General features: G+C 47.9%; 1 protein-coding gene across 1 annotated transcript in view; it reads right to left on the bottom strand.

The window, feature by feature from the left end:
- The window catches only part of marchf8 (membrane-associated ring finger (C3HC4) 8), a 139,405-nt gene extending 136,117 nt beyond the window's left edge, over window positions 1-3,288 (bottom strand). Inside the window, exon 1 of the mRNA XM_080016262.1 lies at window positions 3,118-3,288. The gene's annotated coding sequence lies outside the window, so the exon portion shown is untranslated. The remainder of the gene's footprint in view (window positions 1-3,117) is intronic.
- Window positions 3,289-21,866: the final 18,578 nt, after the last annotated feature.

The raw sequence follows: 21,866 nt of genomic DNA, 5'->3' as shown, positions 1-21,866 counted from the left end.
AGGTCATCGTTTAAATATTTTTTACATAAAAAAAAAATTTAAAAACTTAAATTGTAATCTGATATTGGCTCTTGAATTTAACTGTTTAAAATTGTAGAGTTAAAATTGTAATATGTAATTTTGTCATACTTCAAGGCTTATATTTCATGTTTATCATTAGGTGTATTGTATTGTATTTATTGTCTCGTATATATTTGGTTTAATCTTTCTGGTTCACCGTTTCTGGTTTATTTGATTAGTTATTGTATATGACATTTTTTCCCCCCATTTATCTTTTTGGGTTATTTTCATACGTATTTCTATTTTTTTCATTTTAATGTTATTTTAGGTTGTTTATCATTAGATTTATTGTGTATTCGCACATTTTTCCATATATTGCCATTTCCTTGTTATAATTGCTTGCTTAATTATTATGTTTTATTATTGTTTTATTCTTATCGCCGACTTTGATATGAGCTTCTCTGACAATTAAGTTTCCCTCTGGGGATGAATAAAGTATCCATCTATCTATCTATCATCCATCCACCCATCCATCTATGCACATTGGAGCTCAATGTTGTATTATTCAACTAACAAATAAAGATAAACATTGCCTTCAGACTTAGAATGAAGATGCCAAGTGCAGACTCAGAAGACGTTTGTATCTTATTAACAGGGGTCCAGCCTGCAGGGCTGAAACCTCATTGTTTTTGTTCAGATTTTTATTATTATTTTTCTCCTTGGCATTTTTCCGGCTAAAAGTGTCTGACGCACAGCAACAGCCGAACCCACGGACATGAATGAGGTGTGTTGGATCCGGGGCATTTCAAACATCTTGCGGTCCAAGTGTGGCACATCAATCAATATTTGAAGCAGGAATTAGGGAAAAAGTATTGCATAACTACCGACGGTTGTAAAACGTTGGGGTATCAACGATACACCAACCTCTGCCATTTCCGGTAGTGTGGTGGAGCGCGATGATTTTGTGGAGCAAAGTGCTTTGTGACATCATCATTCAATTTGTTATATTGGGGCAGATTGTGGCTTTGGGGGGCATTTGCATGGGCCAAGGTGCGGGGCGTAGACTCGGTCTGCAACAGTTGGTTCGCACAGGATCTGCACGGGTCGAGACGACGGACAGCAGGAGTCGATAGCGCAATCCAAGGGAAGTTGGAAAATTGTAACTCGTGTTAGTAGTAATGCTGCGTGTCACCAGAAATCGTAAAACAGTAATTGGTCACAGAAAGTCGTCACTACGTCATTTCGTTGCTGCGTCGTCGTTGCCCGACACAGCACCAAATGGTCCTGAGAAAACTCTGCAGAGTACACATTGGTCACAGATAATAGTCACTTTGTCATTCCGTCCCTGGTTCATCATTACGCGACATGGCACACAAGGGAATATAAGCCACTAACTCCCAAAATACAAGCAGTTTATCAACTGTTCGAGCGGAGGGGAGAGGAAAACACAGTGGATCACCGCTACACCACCGTCCACAACTCACGTCACAGTCTGGATCATATATCAGACTCTGAGAGAACAGCTCTGTCCAACACGCACCTCAGTGAGTTACAACAACGACAAGCCCTGGTTTACAGCAAAATGCAGATGGCTTGGTTATAAAGCCAGCTTTCTTGCCATAACATATGATTGTATTCTCCTAAAACTGTAATTCGTAACTAACACGACTAACCTGGACCCTGTGCAGTGCTGCCTGCAGCTATATTTATTATTATTATTCGACTGCTGCTGTAGATTAAAACCAATTCAACTTTGCCTCTTTTCGATCAAGTTTGAGTATCAAATGCAAATCAGAGCCCCGGTTTGCCCACAGGGAGGGAGGCGGTCATGTCTTCCTCAGAGGGGTGTAGAAAAGCACCAGTGTTTCACTAGCTTATTGTGGGCACGCTGGGTGTGCGAGAGAAAAGCCCAAATACAAGCAGTAATCCCATGTGAGGAGGCAGGATTAGTTACACGGACTACATGCATCGTGTTATCTCCAAGTGTGTGCCGATAGCAGCCAGACAATGAGGCTTCTTATCACGGCAAGAAGCCCTGAGTATTTCACAACAGTGGCAAAGAACATCACCAAAGGCTGCAGTGATGTAACAAGCACACACACACACACATATGGTTTCATCTTCCATCAAATCCAGGAGAATAATGATGGATAACTGGGCGAGTCAGCAATAAAAGCCCTAAAGTTTCTTCCAAAGTAAGACTGACAACAATGGAAATGGAAACAATATGGTGACTGGAGCAAAGCGACGGGGGTAGTCGAAATGGGATATTAAACAAACGAATAAACAAACAATGAAAAATGGAAAATGACAGGCCTGCTCCTCTAAAATCCTCACGGATGGAACTGGGGAAGAAAGGAGCCACCGGTAGGCTCAGCAGTTTCCTCGCACTTTGGGGTAATGGCCACAGATGCTGGTGCCAATTCAACAAGAACAAGGGGTTTAAAGAGCTCAAAGCTGACCGTGCGCGCACAAGCACGCACACACCTGTAAGATGGTGCCTACATCATAGGCAGCGTATTCCTCGTCAGCCTCGTTTAATTCCTTTTGCAGTGACCGTTAATGGCGTTTGATGGTGTAATGCCGCCAGTGAAATGATAAACACTAACATAATAACATATGGCTGCCTAGAGGGGCAGGGCACTTTGGGAGCCAGGGTTCATGGGACTATGACCAAGTGTCCAGTGGATCTTCTGCCCACCGCCTGACACTGGAACAATAAACTAGAATTGTCGTTCATGTCATTCCCCAGTGCATGGCAACATTTTAGTTCAGGGTCCCACTGCAGACAAACTCCCATCGGAGTATTCGGAGGACGGTTGGAACCACAGGGACCTGGGGATAAATTGCGGACATGGAAAACAGAACCGGGGACATTTATCATTTAATCAGCAGGTGGCTCCGTGTTATTCCCATCAAGTGGTTTGTAAACGGACGAGCCGGGCCCGCGGTGGACGGTCCGCACGGAGAAGATGCACAGCGGTAAGTAAACAAATCAACAAAACAATCGACAAATACATGGGGAGGCGACAATAAGACAATGTCGACGCGCTGCCGCTGCCGCAGCCGCTGCAAGGTGCATCGGCGGATCACACGGAGGCGCATCTGCAAACCAACCTGGTGCTGTGCGCTGGGGTGAAGGCAGTTTCCGGGAAGAGGGAAAAAATGAAAAAAAATTAGGAATAAAAATGTAATCCACTCCCGGGGCGGTCGGTCCGTCTGTCCGTCTGTCTGTCTGTCTGTCTGTCCGTCTGTCTGTCAGCGTCCTCCCTCCGGCGTCAGTGGGATGAGGCGGGTCGGAGCCACGGGGCGGATGGACGCGCGCACGGTTCGATCGCCCCCCCCCCCCCCCCCCCCCCTGATGTATTTATTGATTTGCTTTATTTTTTCCAAATTATTATTTTTTTTTTTCTTCCAAAAGATCAATTTCCCAAACCGCTCAGCGGGAGGAGCACGCACCGCTCAGCGGGAGGAGCACGCACCGCTCAGCGGGAGGAACCAGCGGCGACTCAGCTGCGCTGCGGAGCGACGCGCGGGCGGTGCGTGCGTTTGTGCGCGTGCGCGGCGCGCGCTGAGTCACTGAAATGGAGCTGGAGGCTCGAGGCCAGGAGGGGCGCGCGCGGGCGCACAATCCCAATGCACATGTTCGCGTCCGCATGTGTTCAACGTGACGATGGAACGATATGTTTCGCATATGAATGCGTTGATGTCATGGCTGTGTTTCAGGGTGTGGCCACAGGTACAACGTCGTGTATATTGTGTTTTCAACAACATCCTTGTTTTAAAAAGTCGGGGAGATTTAAAGCGGTATGCGTGAGATTGGGTTAAAAATTCGACGTTTGCTGTTTATTGCGTGTTGATCTCGCTGGCACTTGATAAGAAACCACGATTCGTCAAATGGCAATATCCTGTCCATTTTTATTTCGTCCAATTTGCAGTCTTTAAAGTTGTAATCCGTGAAGATAATTTTGTTAAGAAAAAAAAAAAATCCCACATTTGAGGTTCATCCCATATTTATTTCGCTGGAACTTTATAAGAAAACAGACATTCGATGTATTCCCATTGTGCATGTACTCCGCTAAATGCGCTTTTCATTGTTGGTGGCGGGGTCCGCCTGCAAAGAAGTGAATGGCAGCCGTGGTGAATTTGATAAACCAGCCACTTTGGAGATCATTGTTTGCCTGGTTAAACCCAGATTATGAAAAAAGAGAAATTCTGGTTTTGAATGGAATTCTGGGAATTGTAAACATATTATTGTATCTATTTCCACTTCAAGATTCAAGATTCAAGAGATTATTTGTCTCATACATATACATACGGTCATACATATATGCAGTGAAATGTCATGACACCCGGTGATTACGCACAATAAGCTTAAATGGACATCCAAACTCAAGCGAGACGTGTTAATCATTTACACGCAAAGAGATTGGGATATTGACTGGGGGGCCGTTACGTTTAACTCCGGTTGGGCCTCGGGGGCCCGTAGCCACGGTAGCTCAGTGCATCAGTGAGATATAGTTAAAATGCAAACAAGATGAAACAGTCATTCCTGAATGATATCAGACCGAAATAAAGGGTTGATGTTTTAATTTAATTTACAGTTCTGGTGGGTTGTGTAGGACACATGTGTGGCTGTCGCTGCGACGGTGCCAGTTGAACCGGTTGCAACGCAAGCCTTTCCACGGTGATTCCATCGCGCTTTGTTGATGTTGGTAAATCAAACCTGTTTGTCTGCTACGCTCTGTTTAGGGCGCAGCAGCATGGTTGCGCTTATAATGCGGGGTTGCTTTGCAATCTCTTCACAACACTTTGACAACGTAGCCTATGATTTTCCATTTGTGTTGTTGTGGACACAAACAGAAAACAGCAACATGACTTCAGAATGTGGAACACGTTTACTTACATGAACGTGTAACAGGAATTGAAACTGTTTGTGTTTTTATGGTTGGCTTCATTTACTTTGTTTGATTTATTATTTTCATCATTATTATTATTGTTATTATTATTTTAATATACTTTTCTCAATCAATATTATTTTATTTTGTTCTGACTTTTCCAAGATACTGTGTCCCTTTGCTTTCTCTTTTCTGTTTACAACAAATTGTTACTTTTACATCAGCTTTTCAGTTACATTAGCAACAAACTAAAAACATTGTGTCTAAAAGTGTCTTAATAATGAAATCCTCAAAGGTTTACGGGACATGAAGGCTCTTTATATTGCAAGGTAACAAACACTAATATTGAGACAAAGACACAATGAAGTAGGACACACACACATATGTATATAAACACAGACATACATACATATATATACACACACACACACATATATATATATATATATATATATATATATATACACACACACACACATTACTCACAAAAAGTTAGGGATATTTGGCTTTTGGGTGAAATTTATGAAAAATGTAAAAAGTTCAGGCTACAGTGATATTATATCATGAAAGTAGGGCATTTAAGTCGAAGCATGCAATGGTGATTTCCTCATCTCAAACAATTTATTGAAACAAAAGCCAACAACAGTGGTGGGTTTACCACAACAAAAAATGTCAATGTCTCAATAACTTGTCATGTGCCCTTGAGCATCAATTACAGCTTGACAACGACGTCTCATGATGTTCACAAGTTGACTTATTGTCTGCTGAGGCATGGCCCCCCACTCTTCTTGAAGGGCGGCCCTCAGGTCATTGAGGTTCTTGGGTACAGAGTTACGAGCCTCTACACGGCGACTCAGCTGATCCCATAGGTTTTCTGTGGGATTCAAGTCTGGAGAAAGTGCAGGTGATTCCATTTGAGGAACCCCAGTCTCCAGCAGCCGTTCCCTAATGATGCCACCTCCATGAGCTGGAGCATTGTCGTCCATGAAGATGAAATGAGGCCTGTGTTGTTCATGCAGGGGCACAATGACTGGATTAATGATGTTATTCAGGTAGTATGGGCTTGTCACTGTACCATTCACAAAGTGTAGGGCAGTTCTGTATTGACTAGACACACCTGCCCACACTGTAGCACCACCACCATCACCAAAGGCTCGTCTGGTGACAACACTGGCTGATTGAATAGCGCCCTCCTTGATGTCTCCAACATCGTTGGCGGCCATCATTTCTGCTCAACGTGAATCGACTTTCATCAGAGAACAGCACTGAGGCCACTGGTCCCTCGTTCAGCGTCAATGCTTCCTGGCCCGTGCAAGACGATGATGGCTGTGCCTGGTGGTGTGGTCAGGTACCCTTGCAGGTCGTCTAGCACGCAGACCACACTGATGTAAACGGTTTGGATTGGTCTGACATGACACTTGGGTGCCTCTCACCTCCCTTAAATGTGCCTGGAGTTATGTGGCATTCATCATCCGGTTCCGCAGGCACTGTTCACAATGAAGCGGTCATCAGTGTGGGATGTGGCCAAAGGACGTCCACTTCTGTGCCTTTCTGTGACTCTTCCAGTCTCTGTATCTCTGTTGCAACCTGCTGATGACACTCTGTGACACTCTAAGCTCAGTGGCCACTTCCCTCTGAGAACATCCTGTTTGAAGCCTCGCAATGGCGAGGTACTGTTGATCAGTTGTTAGGTGTCGTCTTGGTCTCATGTCAAAATGTGAACAGCATGATGAAGAGGACTGTTTAAATACCAATTCGAATTGAACCAGGAAATGTATTGGTCGATTCATGGATCAAACACCTGTTGTGAATTTTGCCGTTCAGCTCCTTGTTAGAGAACAGCAAGTTGTGCAAAAAGTACTGAAACATTGAACAGTTGGACATGTGCATTCAAGAGTTTAGAGAAGGTCAAATTAAGTTCACCTGTAAAGGTTATAGTGCATTTTATCTTCATTTGAAATTTCACCCGAAAGCCGAATATCCCTAACTTTTTGTGAGTAGTGTATATATATACAGACACATATACAAATATATATGTTGTATATACACATACATATATACATACATTCACACACATACATATACATACCAGTGACGAGCAGTCAGGGGAGGCAGGTGAGGCTGTGCCTCCCCTGTCATCATGAGAGGAAAAAGAAACGAAATAGTAAAATAACACAAGTATTAATATTTGTCCTCTGGACTATGATTTTGGTGTGGTTCTTAATGTATTTTAACCATTTTTTTAGTAAAAATCGCAGAAAATTCTGTATGTCCTGCTTAAATAAACGGAGTCTCCTTCGGAGACGAGAGGTGAGGCATGGACAGCCGAGCCTCCCTCCAGATTGAGCAATCACTCACAAACTGGATTGAGCGCGTGCAAATGGCGCGTGCTTGTTCCCATTTCTGTGTATGTTTCCAATATGATGGTTGAGGACACTTTTATGTAATAAAAGTATACGTCTTCTTTTCCATGGTGTTCAGTCATATATTTCACGTATGTGTGTAATATTTACATCTTATTGATATGACATAAATCCACAGGGAAAATGCTTGCCTTGAGGCAGGCAGTACCTCTGCCTCAAGGAAGGCGGCCTGATAGCCTGCCACCAGCCAGGTCACGGTCAACTCTAACCCGTGTGCAAAAAGTAAACACAAGAAGTGTGCTGTGCGACGTTGTAGAGCTTAGCGACAAGCTGGCATTTCTCGCCCTCAAAATGGAGGATTTGATTTCTAAACTAAGACATTTTTCAAAGCTGGACTTTCAGTCAAAGCAAGAAGTCAGCTTGTGCTCACTATACCTGCAACAACGGCGTCTGTGGAAAGGTCGTTTTCTGCATTGAAAAGGATCAAAACATACAGTCGAAATCGGACTGACCAAGGACGACTTTCTTCACTGGCAGTTATCTCAATTGAGGCAGAGAGACTTTTAAAACTCAAAGGAGCCAGAGGACAACAAGAGGACTTTTACAACAAAGTCACGGAGATCTTCGTCCAGAAGGAAAGGCGAATGGACAGTGGCACTGGTGTTTTAAAATGGTTTTCAGCATCCTATTCGCTCCTATTCTCTCATCCTATCCTATTGGCATCCTATTGTATGTTTGTAAATCTGACATGTGAGTCAGTGCCTCCCCAACCCCAACCCTCACTGCACGTCACTGATACATACATATATACACATACATATGCATACATACAGTATATATATACACACAGTAAATACAAACTGAATATACATATAACACACACATATATATATAAAAAATAAAAAAATTAATTAAAAAATGAATACGTGTGAAGAAAGCCAATTAGCAATAAGAACTATGGGAGCCCGAAGTCGGCGGGCAGGGCGGGGCTATGGGGGCCTCATTAAGACGGAGCAGACCGGGAGATTCACTGGAGACTTCAGATGGTGAAGTAGCCTCTCTACACAGAGCTCCAACTCTGTGAAGACAGCCATTGTGGCCAGGCTGATTACGGATGCACAGCCTGCCGCTGTGTCCTTGGTTTGGGACAACAGGGCTTCTGTCTCCTGTCTGGACCGAGTGGGCCCCGCTGAGCGAGCACTGGGGCCGCCAAGGGGACATGCAAGAGGCTCAGGAGCCAAGAGACACACACAATGTTGGAAAACTTCATCTTTTTCTTTAAGATAAGCTAGCGCTTTATTGATCCATTACAGTACCAGATCATTTTACAGAACAGTGCAAGACAAGTTCCAAACAGATTAAATAAATATACAGGGGCCATTTCATGGACACAGATTAGGCCTTATTTTTGACTAAATCACACTTAACGTGGACGAACTGAAAGTGCCTTTCTCAGTCACAGTTGTGGTTTAAAATAGAGTCAGACTTGCCCTAGTCTTGGTTCAAAAAACCTGATTACCAGAAGGAGGATTAGAGCTAATCTAAGGGAAGGCTTAAATTAAATCTTTGGATTCATGGCTGTGGGGTGTCCAGGTCGACCTTGACAACAGAGGAAATTGATTATATAGACTAAGACCAGCACCAAGACCAGATAGAAGGCGCTAACTAGCCCATCCTGACCTTAGTCCAGGACCATTCCAAGTCTCGAACCATAGTACCATAGTCTAGTAGTAGAAAGGCTTTTTTAATTTCTAGAATAATTACAGAAGTGATAAGTTTAGTCCTGATTTAGATTAAACCGCTTTTTGCGAAGAAAGAAGTTAACTGGTGAAGCTGACTTGTCTGTGACTTGTCTTGACTGTGTTCACTTCTCCAACTTATTTACCTTTTTTCTTATTTACCCAACTTATTTACCCCATTTAGTTTAAAAGAAGAAGATAAAGCATATTAATTTCTAGTTCAGCAAAGAGAGGTCACAGCAGAGAAGTCCCCTGATGGGTGAACGGGGTGGGCCGGCATGGAGGGGGCACATGGCAGGCCTCTCCGTGCCTGTGGCTGGAACAGGAACCCCACTCTCGGCAGGGGCACTGGGGCACAGTCGGGTCCAGGGTGGGGTCCGGATGGCTGCCGCCCGACCAACTGCACCCCTGCCTTGATCTAGTTGCGCTTCACCTATCTCTCCCAGTGCAGGAACTCACTCTCGGTACATACTCCACACAATACAGGTTTACAGGACGGGTGGGGTGCGAGCTCTGTGGATAGAGATGCGGCAGGCGTCTGTGATCTTGCCCGTCACGCTCTTGCCCAGGTGTGCTTCACGTCTGTCCTGCAATTTTAATACCACTCATATTAGCTCAGAACACATACAGTATACAACCAAACAGATTTTACTCCAAACAACACTCCAGCAGACCAGGGTATGCAGGGCAGGAAGGGTGTGAGCGATTTCAGGTTCAACATGCTTGGAGGACTTGCACCCCCACACCTTGCAATTTTAACAAATTAATTACCAACTGCAGACATTGAGTGCGGGCTTTCCACTGTGGTGTGGGTGTGTGGTTGGCCGGGGGGGGGCAAACGAGTGGGCCCCCTGGTGACTGGCTTAGGGTCCTGGTTGCTTGCACCTGGTGGCTGCAGGACTCAGGTGTGGCTGCGGGGCCTTTTCTGCTGCTTGGAAGTGCTACGATATAATTTTGACCTCACACAACAGAAATAATTGGGATAAGTCCCGTGCACTTGCCGGTGGAGGGAGGGACACACACACACACACACACACACACACACACACACACACACACACACACTCTCTCTTGTTCTGAAAAGAGAGGGATTGGTGGCGGTTCTGTGCAACAAAAAACTGTGCTCTTGTCATTCTACAGGTCATCCACAGGACAGAGTTATTGCATCAGTTCTTGATGATGAATGAATGAATAAAGAGTTGCATTGCAGGTTGGGAAGTTGAACTCCACTTGCAGACTAACTCTGTCCTAGATGTAATGACACAAATACTCTGTTGTATGCCCAGCATGCTGACAGTACAGGTAAAACAAAAAAAAAAGCAGAGAAGGAAGTACGGGCATCGATCATTCCAGTCCATCGGCTCAACACTATCCAGTTTTTCTAGTTCTGTGTGTGTGTGTGTTTTCTACAGTATGGCCTTAATGAAAACTGATAAGCATTAGCAGGCTGCAATGCATTGCACCAGAATAAAAGCAGGAGACTCATCTGCTCTAAGTTATAGTGCTAAACATCTAGAACACACATGTTCTGACCTTTATTAACATATTTACTTATATCAATGAGTAGTATATGTGTAGTATATAGCCTGTACAGACTTAGTTTGGCCAAATGGGTTAGCGTAACACAAATTTTATGTGGGTCAAAGTCCTCATGTAAATGTTTGATTTTATTTAGTAATTCATTTTCATATATGTTTTCAGTATTTTTAATGAAAATATTTTCAACGTTAAAAAAAAATATATGTATGTACATAAACTGTACACCGATCAGCCGCAACATTAAAACCACTGACAGGTGAAGTGAATAACATTGATCATCTCGTTCCAATAGAACCCGTCAAGGGGTGGAATATATTAGGCAGCAAGTGAATAGTCAGTTCTTGAAGTTGATGTGTTGGAAGCAGGAAAAAATGGGCAAGTGTGAGGGTCTGAGTGTTAGGCCCACAGCCTCCCAGCGCCACTAGAGGCTGCTCTTGCCCCATCTGCAGCTCCCCCCTTGAGCCAATTGCACACACCTGGGATCTATTACCTGCATCACTCCACACAGTATTTAGTCTCCAGTCCCAGTCATTCATTGCCAGACCATCAACTAGCTTACCCGAGTTGTACAGCTACTGGCTCCATTCCTAGTTCCAAGTTCCTAGCTCCTAGTGCTTGTTTCAAATCCCTAGTTTATGTCTCTTTGTTTCGTCTTCCCTTTACCCGCTTGTCTCCGCTCGTCGACCAAGGCTGTCCGTCCCTCTCCATCCAGCCCGGTTCCCCATCTCTCCACCCAGATCCAGGACCCCTCCTCCCGGTCATAGTCATCCCTTCCCAGCCCTGCTCCATCCCTACCTGACCAGGTCCCCCCTGGCCGGCTCCACTGTGTGGGCTAATAAACATCTGTCTGCCTCCCGTCTCCCCGGGTCGTGCATTTGGGTCTCTCCTAGCCCTGGTCGTGACATTACGGTCTGGCCATAAAACATGGACCCAGCCGACACAGAGGGGCTCCGCCGCACACTCCGGGACCAAGTAGTGTTGCTTGGTCAACATGACCAGGCCCTCCGGGACATCGCGGAACACCTCCGGACCATCTTGGCGGCCGTCAGCAGCCTACAAGTTCCTCCGGCTCCCGTGGCCCCCCCTGCCATCCCTCCACCAGGGCTCCCAGCGCCTCCCTCGTCCCCCCTGAGCCCCACGTTCCGTCTCCAGCGCCCTACGACGGCGATTTTGGCACCTGCCACGCCTTCCTTGTGCAGTGCGTGGTGGTTTCCAGCAGCAGCCATCGTCGTACACCTCCGATGGCGCCCGCATCGCATTCCTCATCTCCTGCCTGAGAGGGGCGGCTCTCGGCTGGGGTTCCGCGGTTTGGAGTCAGCGGGGCCCCGTGAGTGTCTCCATTGATCTGTTCACCCGCGGAATGAGGAGAGTCTTCGACCACCCAGTTTGCGGCAAGGAGGCCGCCAGAAGACTCCTCTCCCTCCGCCAGGGTCCCCGTAGCGTCGCCTCCCTTGTTGTCGAATTCCGGACACAAGCCGCAGAAAGCGACTGGAATGATGGAGCCCTGCAGGATGGGTTTCAGCGCGCCCTGAACGACGAGTTGCGGGACGAGTTGGCACAGCGGGACGAGCCCATGGGCCTGGACGGCCGTCAGCCCTAGCTGGCGTGCTAGTCCCAGGTCGAGGAAGCTCGCTTCCGCCCCGGAATCTATGAAAGTGGAGGAAGAGAGTATTATACCCCCCCACGAGAGGGTAGCTGGGAGCAGAGGATGGGTGAGAGGGTTGGAGCTTGAGCGACCGGAACGTTACCCTACCGAGAGGTCGCCCTCTCCCGGCCGGACCGGGCAGGTGGCTCGGAGGTGTCCCAGCCGGGCGCAATATAGGCAGGCACCGGTCTGTATGCGGCGGGCTCGCTGCAGAAAATGGGACCTGGGGTACCCCTGGCTCCGGAACAGGAGGCCATGGAGACCTAGATCCGCGACTCTCTCGCTGCTGGGATCATTCGCCCCTTGTCGTCTCCTCTGGGCGCAGGGTTCTTCTTCGTCGCCAAGAAGGACAAGACCCTCCGTCCCTGCATTGACTACAGGGGACTCAACAACATCACAATCAAGAACAAGTACTCCTTGCCCCTGATGGACTCAGTCTTCGTCCCCATCCGGGCTGCCACCCACTTCTCCAAACTCGACCTCCGCAACGCTTACCACCTGGTCCGCATCCGTGAAGGGGACGAGTGGAAGATCGCATTCAACACCCCGCTCGGACACTTTGAGTATCTGGTAATGCCTTTTGGTCTGTCAAATGCCCCAGCGGTCTTCCAGTCCCTAATTAACCATTTCCTCCGGGACATGGTCAACTCGTTTGTCTTTGTGTACCTCGATGACATCTTGATTTTTTCCAAATCCCTCTCCGACCACGTAAAACAAGTACGCCTGGTGCTGCAGCGGCTCATGGAGAACCGTCTGTTTGTTAAGGCCGAAAAGTGTGTCTTCCATGTTCCGTCCGTTTCCTTCCCAGGATTTATCATTGGCCGAGGGAGGCTGGGGATGGACCCCAAGAAGGTGGCCGCCATGATGGAATGGCCAACCCCAACCAATAGGAAGCAACTCCAACGCTTCCTCGGGTTGGCAAACTTCTACCGGCGCTTCATCCGAAACTTCAGCCGTATCGCCGCTACCCTCTCAGCCCATACCTCCACTGCAGTGGCCTTCAAGTGGACCCCCACGGCCGAGGCCGCATTCCTCGACCTCCAAAGCCGCTTTTCGTCGGCCCTGGTCTTGGCCCAGCCCGATGCCAACCTCCAGTTCGTGGTAGAGGTGGATGCTTCGGACACGGGGGTAGGAGTGGTACTGTTGCAGCGCTCTCCAATCGACGGTAAGCTCCACCCCTGTGCCTTTCTCTCCCGCAGGCTCACCCCACCCAAGCGCAATTATGACGTGGGCAACCAGGAACTCCTGGCCATCAAAGTAGCCCTGGAGGAGTGGTGCCACTGGCTTGAGGGAGCAAACCACCCCTTCGTCGTCTGGACCGATCATAAGAACCTGGCCTATATCCAGACGGCGAAGCGGCTCAATTCCCGGCAGGCCAGGTGGGTGTTGTTCTTCGGCCGGTTTAACTTCTCTCTATCCTACCCAGGCACCAAGAATACCCAGGCACCAAGAATACCAAGCCTACGCCCTGTCCCGTGTGTTCGCGCCAGAGGAGAAGACAGGGGATCCAGGACCCATCCTTCCACCCCTGTGCCTTGCCGCCACGCTCACCTGGGAGATCGAGTCCCTTGTCACCCAAGCGCAGGAACACCAGCCCGACCCAGGTACCGGACCCCCTAACCGCCTGTTCGTCCCTGACTCCACACGCTCCCAGGTTCTGCAGTGGGCCCATGCCTTCCGCCTCAGCTGCCATCCCGGGATCACCCGCACCCTGGCCGTCGTCTGCCAGCGCTTCTGGTGGCCGACCCTGCTCCCTGAGACCCGGTCCTTCATCTCTGCTGTTCCACCTGTGCCCGGTCCAAGACCTCCACCCGACCCCACTCCAGCCTCCTGCTCCTGTGTCTCATCCCGACTCGTCCTTGGTCCCACATCGCCCTGGACTTTGTCACCGGTCTCCCACCATCCCGGGGCAACACTACCATCCTCACAGTGGTGGACCGCTTTTCTAAAGCGGCACACTTCCTCGCCCTGCCCAAACTTCCATCGGCAAGGAGACCACGGACCTGCTGGTGGCCGAGGTTTTCCAACGCCATGGCATCCAGGCAGACGTGGTGTCGGACAGAGGTCCCCAGTTCACCTCCCAGGTCTGGCGCGCCTTCTGCTCGGCCCTGGGGGCACAGGTCAGTCTCTCCTCCGGTTTCCACCCCCAGACCAACGGCCAGACGGAGCGGGCAAACCAGGAGGTGGAGGCCATGCTCCACTGCCTGACAACCACCAGCCCCACCTCCTGGAGCAACCAGCTGCCGTGGGCCGAATATGCCCACAACACCCTGGTCAACGCCTCCTCTGGCCTGTCACCCTTCCAATGCTCTATGGGCTACTAACCCCCACTGTTCCCTGCCCAGGAGGTTGAGATCGCCGTACCCGCCGTCCAGGCCCACATCCGTCGCTGCCGGAGGACGTGGAGGATGGCCCGCTCTGCTCTACTCCAGGCCTCCGCCAGGTCCCAGTGGCAGGCGAACCGGCACCGTGCGCCCGCACCCCCAGACCAACGGCCAGACGGAGCGGGCAAACCAGGAGGTGGAGGCCATGCTCCACTGCCTGACAACCACCAGCCCCACCTCCTGGAGCAACCAGCTGCCGTGGGCCGAATATGCCCACAACACCCTGGTCAACGCCTCCTCTGGCCTGTCACCCTTCCAATGCTCTATGGGCTACTAACCCCCACTGTTCCCTGCCCAGGAGGTTGAGATCGCCGTACCCGCCGTCCAGGCCCACATCCGTCGCTGCCGGAGGACGTGGAGGATGGCCCGCTCTGCTCTACTCCAGGCCTCCGCCAGGTCCCAGTGGCAGGCGAACCGGCACCGTGCGCCCGTACCCACATACGTCCCCGGACAGATGGTATGGCTCTCCACAAAGGACTTGCCCGAAGGTGGACCGAAAACGCGCTCCCCGGTATGTTGGTCCCTTCCCCATTGTGTCAATCATCAACCCCTGTGCAGTACGCCCCCCGTCTCCATCCCTCCCTCCATGTCCACCGCACCTTACATGTGTCCTTGCTTAAGCCGGTGGTTTCCAGCCCTCTCTCCCTCCCGGCCAAGGCCCCACCACCCCCCAGCACCATTGACGGTCACCCGGCCTACACAGTGCGGCGCCTGCTGGATGTGTGACGCCGGGGGAGGGGGCTCCAGTACCTCGTGGACTGGGAGCGGTACAGTCCGGAGGAACGCTCCTGGATCCCCCGGAGACAGATCCTGGATGCCTCTCTCATCCGGGATTTCAATCGGACTCGCCCATCCGGTTCCAGATGTCCGCCAAGGGGCGTCCGTAGAGGGGGGGGTACTGTTAGGCCCATGGCCTGCCAGCACTAGAGGCCGCTCTTGCAGTTCCCCCCTTGAGCCAATTGCACACACCTGGGATCTATTACCTGCATCACTCCACACAGTATTTACTCTCCAGCGTCCCAGTCATTCATTGCCAGACGTCAACTAGCTTACCCGAGTTGTACAGCTACTGGCTCCATTCCTAGTTCCAAGTTCCTAGCTCTTAGTGCTTGTTTCAAGTCCCTAGTTTATGTCTCTTTGTTTCGTCTTCCCCTTACCTGCTTGTCTCCTCTCGTCGACCCAGTCTGTCCGTCCCTCTCCAGCCAGCCCGGTTTACCTGCTTGTCTCCGCTCGTCGACCAAGGCTGTCCGTCCCTCTCCATCCAGCCCGGTTCCCCATCTCTCCACCCGGATCCTGGACCCCTCCTCCCGGTCATTGTCATCCCTGCCCAGCCTTGCTCCATCCCTACTTGACCAGGTCCCCCCAGCCAGCATGTGGGGAGCGAAGGCTAGCGCTTCTGGTCTGATCCGACAGAAGAGCTACTGGAGAACAAATTACTGAAAAGTTAATGCTGCTATGATAGAAAGGTGTCAGAAAACACAGTGCATAACAACTTTCTGCGTATGGGGCTGTGTAGCCTCAGACCGCCCAGAGTGCCCATGCTGTCCCCTGTCCACCACCGAAAGCGCCTACAATGGGTACGTGAGCGTCAGAACTGAACCATGGAGCAATGGAAGAAGGTGGCCTGGTCTGATGAATCACGTTTTCTTTTACATCATGTGGATGGGCGGGGTAAGGGTCCGATCCGATGGAGCATCTGTGGGATGTGCTGGAACAACAAGCCCGATCCATGGAGGCCCCACCTCACAACTTACAGGACTTGAAGGATCTGCTGCTAATGTCTTGGTGCCAAGTACAACAGGACACCAGGTCTTGTGGAGTCCATGCCTCCATGGGTCAGAGCTGTTTTAGGGGCACAAGGGGGAGCTACACAATATCAATGGTTATTAGTGGTGGTTTTAATGTTATGGCTAGTGGATGTATCGTATATGCACATTAATATATACACACATCTCTATCTATCTATCTATCTATATATCTATATATCTATATATATACACACACACACACTACTCACAAAAAGTTAGGGATATTTGGCTTTTGGGTGAAATTTATGGAAAATGTAAAAAGTTCACGCTACAGTGATATATCATGAAAGTAGGGCATTTAAGTAGAAGCATGCAATGGTGATTTTCTCATCTCAAACAAGTTATTGAAACAAAAGGCAACAACAGTGGTGGGTATATCACAACAAAAAATGTCAATGTCTCAATAACTTGTCATGTGCCCTTGAGCATCAATTACAGCTTGACAACGACGTCTCATGCTGTTCACAAGTCGACTTATTGTCTGCTGAGGCATGGCACCCCACTCTTCTTGAAGGGCGGCCCTCAGGTCATAGAGGTTCTGGGGCACAGAGTTACGAGCCTCTACACGACGACTCAACTGATCCCATAGGTTTTCTGTGGGATTCAGGTCTGGAGAAAGTGCAGGCTACTCCATTTGAGGTACCCCAGTCTCCAGCAGCTGTTCCCTAATGATGCCACCTCCATGAGCTGGAGCATTGTCCTCCATGAAGATGAAATTAGGCCTGTGTTGTTCATGCAGGGGCACAATGACTGGATTAATGATGTTATTCAGGTAGTATGGGCTTGTCACTGTACCATTCACAAAGTGTAGGGCAGTTCTGTATTGACTAGACACACCTGCCCACACTGTAACACCACCACCACCAAAGGCTCGTCTGGTGACAACAGTGGCTGATGCATAGCGCCCTCCTTGATGTCTCCAACATTGTTGGCGGCCATCATTTCTGCTCAACGTGAATCGACTTTCATCAGAGAACAGCACTGAGGCCACTGGTCCCTCGTCCAGCGTAAATGCTCCCTGGCCCATGCAAGACGATGATGTCTGTGCCTGGTGGTGTGGTCAGGTACCCTTGCAGGTTGTCTAGCACGCAGACCACGCCGATGTAAACCATTTCAAATGGATTGACGTCCCTGGCGAGGTACTGTTGATTAATTGTTAGGTGTCGTCTTGGTCTCATGATGTCAAAATGTGAACAGCATGATGAAGAGGACTGTTTAAATACCAGTTCTAATTGAACCAGGAAATGTATTGGTCGATTCATGGATCAAACACCTGTCGTGAATTTTGCCGTTCAGCTCCTTGTGAGAGAACAGCAAGTTGTGCAAAAAGTACTGAAACATTGAACAGTTGGACATGTGCATTCAAAAGTTTAGAGAAGGTCAAATTAAGTTCACCTGTAAAGGTTATAGTGCATTTTATCTTCATCCTGAAATTTCACCCGAAAGCCGAATATCCCTGACTTTTTGTGAGTAGTGTGTGTGTGTATATATATATATATATATATATATATATATATATATATATATATATATATATCTTAAGATGTGTCGATCGCACTGCAAACGAATACATTTTGCAAATTCAAAAAACACAACCGCATTAACGAAAAACACAAAAGCCACAACATAACGGAAGTGAGCCATACCTTGACGGAAGTGAACCCCAGCTTTACTATAGGAGCCATGAATCACGTTTGTATTATGTCAGTTTATAATTTGTAGTTTATATCAAGTTTACCATGGGTGGCAGTGTAGATTGGTGTGGTAGGTGAAATCTATATGGGCACAGGTGTAACAGGGTTTAACAGGGCATGGGTGACAGGGAGGGATCACGGTTTTTACCGCTTGTACACCAGAAAGCCAGCACAGCCATCATAACGTACAATGTTTATTTGCAAAATAAGTAATATAAGTTTGCAATATCAAAATGGTTTATCAATATCATTCAACTAAGTAATTCAGCTGTAAACCACAACCAAAATCAAAATGCAGTCTGGACATCTACTCATTGGAGCGCGTCAAAAACGAGGTCTTCTCCCGCACGCAGCAGAGTGGCAATTTGGAGGTCAGAATAGTCGCTACACAAATAAAAACCCAGATGTCACCTAGACAATTGGAATAATTTTGAACACACTCCCCTTGGATCGCATTACTGCAATGGGCATTCTGTTTGTCTTCTGGTTAATGGTGAATCCATCATCATCCCGAAAAGAAAGACAAGTTCTGGGCACTGACTATCACAAGCCAAAAAAGGTCCGGTAAGAGCGCATACATCTGCATGTTTGGAACGGCATTTCGCTGTATACGCGGCAGTGGGCTGCTTTGAGGACTATAGTGTATTGCATTCAAGTTATAAGTGATTTTATGGACCTTCTATTAATACAAGCAAATTTAGAGAAAGAGATTCTGTCATCTGGTCATGTGATTATGATTGTGTTGTTTGGACAAACTGAAAGCGTACAGGCTCAACATAGCGCAGCATCCGCGTTGAAGCGCCTTCTCTTATAAAGCAACAGCACGCATTTGTTGAAAATTGATGATATGCACCGTTTTACTGTTGAAACAGAGTCCACGGAAATGCAATGTGATGTCACTGAAAAAGAAACCAAGTAAGCCTACCTTTAAAGGATTCTCAATGGTTATAGAAAGGCTTCAAAAGGAAAGGAATTTCAATTTTACACGTGTAAAAAAATATGTCAAAAGGCCTCTGAACTCCATAACACATTGCTCGCTGAGTTTCCTCTAGGAAGGAGGAGCGGAGAAAGCAGGAAGCATGGTTTCATTCAAAAAATGCTGGCAATGATATATTTATTGAGGAAATATCAGCGTGGTTGAAGGGAAATTAAATTTCACGTGATGATGCAAATGATGACGGTGCATGAAGACATTAATCCTGAAGATAGTGTGCCTATGTGTCTAGCCATTCTAGTTTGCCTAAGTCATCTGTTTCTAGTACTTCATCTGCACGCTTAAAGACAAAGGCAGAGAAAGCTGCGTCAATGGCACAAGCTGCTGCTCTGCAAAGGAGACATGAACTAGAGGCACAAGAGGAGAAACTCAGACTGAAATGAGACAAACTGAGGAAAATAAAGGAGCAGCTGGAGCTCGATACACAAATAGCCCGCTGCTGCTGCAAGACTTTCTGTGCTGGAAGGCAGTGATATTGGAGGAAAGTCCCATTCAAATTGAATGAGTTCCAGTGTGAGCAAAGGACTAAAAGGTCAAAGACTTGAGTTGAATCCAAAGACAAGTGAATTTGTGCCAAAAAAGAGCACCCTGACTTTGGATCAAGGCTCAATAGCGCCACCTATGTCATCTACAAGTGATGTGTGACCAAAAGTAAATATACAAACACACTTACTGTACAGGACCAAGGACAACATCATGGAACCCCACAAGCAAAGGATACCACTCTCAGGCCATAGTTGCAATCAAACACTGGAATGTTTCACAAAAGTACTCCAAAGCATCAGTCTCAAAATATTTTTACAGCCTTAAGAGCTGCATCTCTCAGGTCTGTAGCTACAAAGGAACAACATTTGCACAGGCTTCAATCTGCACAGAACAATTCACCAGTGCAAAATACAGTTGACCAGGGTACCTGTGGTGTGGGGATGGGATTGTCTGAGCAGCCACACCCGCCCTGGATTGAGGTGATTGGGTCAGGGTGGCTGCATACTGGCGGAGGACCAGGGGAGAAGCAGCTGCAGCAACCACGATGGGTAACCATCTGCTGCAACGCTATGACAGAGATACAATACATGGAGGAGATGAACATTCCACCAAACATGAGGCCTATAGTAATGAAGTGACCATACAAGCTGGAGGAAAGATGGTCGGCGGCTTGTAAGATACAAGAGCGACGAGGCTACAGGGTCACATTCCCAGATATGGTGAACATTCTGGAGAAAAAAGTCAAAATCTTGTCTCATCCACTCTTTGGTGATATTTCAGATGAACGACCAAACACCTTAATAAATACTGTAAAAAGGAGTAAATCGCTACCCAGGAGCAACATCAAGGAAGCAGTTTTGCAACAACCATTCCAGCTACCAACCATGCTGAAATTCCTCAGCCCGCAGTGCACAAGATGCCATAGCAACCCATAACATCAAAGGAGTTGTCCTCAGAATCCTGCCTGAGGATTCTCCCTTTGAGAATAAAAGGGGAGAAAATTGAATTCCTGACAGGAAAAGGAATCTGTTTTGGATGCTTGAAAGTTGGCCAGATGGGCAAGAAAGGCAGAAGTTGTCTGACCTGTGATGAATGCAATCTAAAACACCTGATTATTCTACATGTCCACAACAAAGACAAAGTTAACAAACTACAGGAAACACCAGTCAGTCGTGCCTTTGTCTCTCATAAGGCGTGTGGTTTTTCTGAGGCCAGAGACCAAGACTGTTCCCTTTCCATCATTCCAGTACAGTTTGAATTAAGAAAGGAGATAAGGTGCCGCAGACCTATGCCTTTTTAGACCCTGGAAGTATAGCAAACTTTTGTACCAACTGTCTCATGAATAAGCTCAATTTACAGTATAAAGACCAACATTCTGTTGTGCACTAATGGGCCACGGAAAGGTAATTGAAAGCCAAATACTCACAGGACTGGAGGTGTTTAAACTGGATGGTAACCAAATTTTGATTGGGACTAATACATTTACATTTCGTCATTTAGCAGACGCTTTTATCCAAAGCGACTTACAATTATTCAAACACCGACGGACGCAGCCATCAGGAGCAATGAGGGGTTAAGTGTCTTGCTCAAGGACACTACAGCATGCTAGCAGGAGGAGCCTGGGATCGAACCAGCAACCTTTAGATTACTAGACGACCAGCTCTACCTCCTGAGCTACCGTCCCCTTCAATACGCCAAAACTCATGGAACCCTGGGAAATAATCAACAGCCAAGGTAATGGACCCTACGCTGTGAGGACCGTATTGGGGTGGGTCGTCAGCGGTCCTTTGCGGGGAAATAGTGGTTGTTGGCAATAGTGGTCATTAGTGATTATCAGACTCGAGGAGCTGTTGGTCTCTTAGTATAACCAAGATTTCAGTGAGAAGTCACTGGAGGAGAAGCAGGAGATGTCAAGGGAGGACCTGAGGTTCGTGGAGATCTTAGAGAATGGGAGACATGTCAGAGTCCAGTGGAACACAGAATGAGGGTACACATCTTTGGAGCAGTTTCATCACCATGATGTGCCAACTACGCTTTGAGGAGGACTGCAGTGGACAATAAGGATGACTGACACCATATACAACAACTTTTTCGTGGATGGTTGTCTGAAATCTTTGCCCACAGAGGAAGAAGCAATGCAGTTGGGAGTGGACCTAACTGACATATGCTAAAAGGGGGGAGTTCAGCTGGACAAGCAACAATTGGGCTGTATTGTCATCGATTCCTGAGGCAAAGCGGTCCAAAACAACCAGGCAGCTGCACATGGAACAAGACAACCTGCCTCTGGAGATGGCACTCGGATTAATTGATGCACTG

Source organism: Zeus faber (genome assembly GCF_960531495.2).
Source record: "Zeus faber genome assembly, chromosome: 16".
In the NCBI taxonomy this organism is placed as follows: domain Eukaryota; kingdom Metazoa; phylum Chordata; class Actinopteri; order Zeiformes; family Zeidae; genus Zeus; species Zeus faber.
Note: the sequence above shows the minus strand (reverse complement) of the source record. Positions and strands in the feature narration are given on the sequence as shown.